Source organism: Arachis ipaensis, chromosome B09 (assembly GCF_000816755.2).
Source record: "Arachis ipaensis cultivar K30076 chromosome B09, Araip1.1, whole genome shotgun sequence".
NCBI lineage: Eukaryota > Viridiplantae > Streptophyta > Magnoliopsida > Fabales > Fabaceae > Arachis > Arachis ipaensis.
In genome coordinates, this window is record NC_029793.2 from 31262188 (window position 1) to 31267603 (window position 5416).

Genomic DNA, 5416 nt, shown 5'->3' on the forward strand with positions numbered 1-5416 from the left:
GGATTCTGGGATTGGATGACTGTGACGAGCTTCAAACTCGCGAGTGCTGGGCGTAGTGACAGACGCAAAAGGATAGTAAATCCTATTCCGGTATGATCGAGAACCTACAGATGATTAGCCGTGCGGTGACAGCGCACCTGGATCATTTTCACTGAGAGGAAGGATGGTAGCCATTGACAACGGTAATCCACCAACACACAGCTTGCCATAGGAGGGACGTGTTTGCGTGAAGAATAAAATAGGGAGAAAGCAGAGATTCAAAAGACAAAGCATCTCCAAAACTCCAACATATTCTCATTTACTGCATAACAAGTTTTTATTTCATGCTCTTTTATTCCTCGAAATTCAATTTGATAAGTGAATTGTTTTCCTGACTAAGAGTTACAAGGTAACCAGAGATTGCTTCAAGCCAACAATCTCCGTGGGATTCGACCCTTACTCACGTAAGGTATTACTTGGACGACCCAGTGCACTTGCTGGTTAGTTGTGCGGAATTACATAGTGTGAAGTAATTTTTGTGCACCAGTGTGACACTGAGATACGTACAAGTACGTTCAAAGAGACACAATTTGCAGGAAGAGAAAAATAAGCGATAAAATTATGTTTCTCATAAATTCGGAAGGAGGTGTAAGATTGCAACTAAGCAACGATGTATAGGCACGAGAACACGTTTCGAAAAGAGTCATTTCGCATCATAACAAAAAATATTTAATTTAGGAACTCTAAGAGGTACAAGAGAAGGGTAGTAGTAAATTAGATCAAAATAAAATAAAACCAAATCAGAGGAGTACAAGGTTCACAAAAATATGAAGGAATGGTTAAAATGATCAACAAATAAGAATGATTAAAAGTCATGAAGTATGCCGAAAAGAAGAATCAAAATGCTAATAGAAAAGAATTTTGATTTCAAAGAGCTCTAATAAAAACTATAGAGGAAAACAGGGCAATTGCTTTGCAAAATTCAAGAGAATCTTCAAAAACGTGAATATTGTGTCATGTTAAAACAAATTCAAGTCAAACTAAATTATGCAAGGTTTGTGAAATGAAGATTATCCAGGCTAAGGATGAAATGTTTTCTTGTCAATCTTGAAAGGTACTCTACATAATCAATTAAGAATTTGCATAAAAACAAAGTGAATTTGGTAGGAAATCAAGTTATTTTTCACCAAAAATATTTCTAAAGTAAAGAAAAAATATGTGAAATTTGAAGAATGGAATTTAATTGAATTAAAGATCAAAAGTAATTCCTCAGAAAATTTAAAAGATACTCAAGTATTTAGTCAATTAAGTGTATATAGTGAAATCATGGTGGTATTGAAAGGAGTTCCAAATTTTGTTTAAAAAAGGAAAATTTGAAGTATGATTTCAAAAATACATATAAATAAAGACATGCCAAATACAAAATACTTTTCTCAAAATTTAAAGAATGATTATAGGTACAATTATGTAAGAGAGGATTGAGTTGAAATTTCTTCTAAGAGAATCGAAAATCTTTTTTTGTTTTTTTTTTAAGTTTAAAACTAAAATTTCAAGTGTTTTTTTTTTTTTTTGCATTAAACAATTTCATATTTACATAAAAGACTACATGAATCAAAAAGAGTTTGAAAAGACAAACAAATCCTCCAAAGAATTTAAGTAAACATAAGCAGTTAGGATTAAACGAGAATGCATTTCAACAAGAGGTAAAGTTGAAAAATAATAAAACAACTTTTCAGAAAGAAATCTCAAATAAGGATTTCAAGGCACACTATAAAAGAACAAGTTACAAGTCATTAGTAAAATTTTCGAGACATATAGAAGAGTATTCTCGAGAATTAATTCCTAACGTCCGCAAGCAGCGCGATAAGCGTTACCTATTACTTATCAATTCCAATTTGCCCATAATAACCTATTAACTTCCCCGTTTACATAGCCATCAACATTAAGTTGGCCAGACTTAAGATCAACAGATACGCAACGGTAAGCTAACAGTGTTAATTGATAGGCAGTCATGTGCATAAGATTTTAATTCTTGTTACTTGGACAAGACCTACAACATGACAGCCACTCAGAGAATGCAATGAAGCATGGTCAGTCCATCCCCAAGGTTCTAATTAGGATGAACTGCTCTGATACCAAAATGTAACACCCTCACTATCAGAAGTCACGCTTCCAGCTGCGATACTCTGATAACAAGAAGTATTATGACTACTTTACATACTAAATACTAAAATAGGAGCCTGTGACTCGAACACTGTATCGCTGATTTCTTTGAAAACTGGAAATAAATACTTTATCTTAAGAAAAATACAAGCAAGCTTAAATTCATATACAAGACTCCTTACATAATAACTCATAATATATATATATATATATATAACATACAACTCCTATCCCTCTTACAAACTTGTAATAACAAAGACGAGGGAAGAAAATAATCTAACCAATACAACAACATACAAACCAAACGCAGTATAACTCTTCATAATGCTTCATCTGGTTCCTGAAAAGATAAAACTGTAGGGGGGTGAGAACCTAACCACACGGTCTCACCACGAAGTTTCAAAGTTGTCATAAGAAGATATTTAATAAGAAAACTGTTTTCAATCTCAGTGATTATCATTGCCTTATGAATCTTTTAAAAACCAAAAGGGTAATCGTTCAAAACCTTTTTAAAGAAACAATGTTTAATCTTTCAGAAATCCAAAATTCTTATAGGAAAATCTCAATCGGAAACCAACCACACAATCAAGCAACACAATCATTAATTCAGCACCAAAGTTCAATCTCAAATGTAGCACGCTAGGACAAACACAGGCAAGACAAACAAGGAAAGCACAAGTAGGTAGCAGTTACAGCAAATAGTTCAAATAGCAGTTAAGAACAGTTTAGCAATTAGGCAAACCAAAACAAGTTCAAACCCAATCAAAGCATACAAATGCATATGATGCATGCCTGTCCTATGACTGATGAGGCTCATCTGTCGGTTATCCAGCCAACCCGACAAGTCTGAATTGTCCTTAGACTGTCCCCCGACGTGCGTCGCCATGAGTCTATGCATAGTTTTTTCTCAAATAATCAATATTATTCAATGGAGGTAACATTCCCGGGAATTTATATAGTGCCCGGTCACATTTACGTCGTAGAGTCAACAGAGTATCGAGTTTTCAACCTGGTACACGTGGTGGCAAGCCACGGCACTTAATCTAGGGAACCTCGTATCTCAGATATTTCAAATTCATAAGCCACATAAATAATTCATTCATCATTCATCAATATCTAAGCCATTCTCAATATCATCATCATTCGTCAATCCATATCCCATTTCCAAATTCATTTCAAAGCCATATTTCAAAGAAAATCCTCATCATCCTCTTTTTCTTTCTGTTCGTTAACAATCTCAATTCCAAAACAAAATTCTTTCTTTGATAGACAAATCAATCTTAAAACGTATAATGCTTAAAAACAAATCGTTTTAATTAATTACTTTAAATAAAACTTTCAATTTTATAAAATTTCGGCAGCATCTCCTCTAAAACTCAGACACTGCCACTCTTTTCGGGTCCCATCTAAACATTTCTCAAACCTTTTCTCAACCATTTCCAAATCTCAAATATTTTCCAGAATTGAACCAGTTCCAATGTCAAATTATTTTCAAATCAACCAATTCTAACAATAAAACTCTTTTTAAAATCGAATTAGCTCAAATATTAAATCATTCATAAAATCAAACCAACTCACAATCAAACCGCTCCCAGAATCAATTTATTTTCATATCTCAAATTATTTCCAAAATCATTTCATTTATATTACTAAATAAACTCTAAAACCAAGAAAATCCACCTTTCTTAATAATCAAATAAATGACATTCCAAACCGGTTTTTATCCACAACCACACACCACTCACGCAATTAAGCACCCAATAATTCAGTCCAACAAACTATCACATCCATAAGACAAATATAATCACAGAAGTAAATCTCTTTGCATCAATATCTATTTATCACAACTCTGTAATATAAAATAGATTTTAAGAAAACCCCTACCTTAAAGTCAAAACTCGCAAAACCAAAATGCGTCGAAAACCCCTTTTCCTTGACCAGCGACAGCAGCAGCCGTAATCTCAGCTTTATCCACTATCCGTAGCAGCAACCACAACTCTAAGCGCGACACACAACAACCGGAATTCGAACCTACGTTACCAACATCTCAGAATCTTTATCAAATTCATAACAGAGCAGACATACACTAGTGGTGAAGGTTTTGAAAAAGATATGCTTACTTAACAAAAGAGAAACATGGAGACGAAGTAATGGCAGCAACTCCAAACTGTCCCCACAGCGACTCTGGTGATGGTAGAAAACCTCAGTGGCAGCTGCAATAACATCGCAGTGATAATCATATCCCTAGAAATTGAAAGGATGGGAATCAAAAGCAAGAATACTATTTACCAACGGCAATGGCGGCAGCTAAGAACTCCGACAATGGCTGCGGCAGCTCAGAAGTGACTCTGTCAGTTCAGCAGCAGTGGTGACTCCCTTTTCTCTCTTCCATCTGCGTTTCTGTTTCCCTCTCCTTGCGTCGGATCCTCGTGGTGGCCTGACAACTTCAGAACAGCGATGGCAGTGGGTGACCCAGCGGTGGCAGAAGATCCCAGCCCCAACCGTGACACCGTTCCTCTCCTCCACATGCAACAACTTCAATCTCCCTTTCGCACGCAACATGATAGCTCTCCTCTTTCTCTGGTTCGTGCGATGGCGGCAGTGGGGTTTCGAGTGGTAGAGGCGGCGTGGAGCTCCGGCAACTTGGACCTCCGTGAAGATGACGGCGGAATAGAACGCGGCGACGACGATACTGCTGACGACGGCGGAGATCCGATAAAGCTAGTAGCGGCGGGTTTCTTCCACGCCTGCGAGCACAACGGCGGCGATGAAGAGGATCGGCGACGATGACGCTGGCGGCGCTGACTTCCCTCGGCGATGATGAAGACGGCACGGACAGCTGTGACGGCGCGATACCCCTCACGGCGCCTTCCTCCCTCGCGCTCATCTGCTCTGGCGATGTGCTAACGGCGGGACGGTGGCGGCACAGACAGTTTCCCCCTTCCACCGGCACCCCTCTCCCTCTCGGATCTCCTTCTCCCTTTCTTTCTTTTTGTTTTTATTTCTTCTTTTCTCTTTGTTTTTTCTGAAGCAGTGGTGAAGCAATGAGTTTAGATTAGGTTAGGTTTGGGGAAGGGAAGGCGGTGGGGTAGAGGATTAGGATTAGGATAGTTTAGGAAATTTTAATAAAATTAGGGGTATAGAATGTTAATTAAAATCTAATTTAAACCTTTAAGATTATTTTTAAAATATTATTTAATTATCAATTTGTTAATTGGCTTTTAATTAAGTATTTTAATTTAAAATTAGAGATAATATAATTAATTTTCTTTGT

General features: G+C 36.9%; 1 long non-coding RNA gene across 1 annotated transcript in view; it reads right to left on the minus strand.

Annotated features, from left to right (window-relative positions):
* LOC110267072 overlaps window positions 1-4305 on the minus strand; it is a 21282-nt gene extending 16977 nt beyond the window's left edge. Inside the window, exon 1 of the long non-coding RNA XR_002354398.1 lies at window positions 4263-4305. This is a non-coding gene — a long non-coding RNA (uncharacterized LOC110267072). The remainder of the gene's footprint in view (window positions 1-4262) is intronic.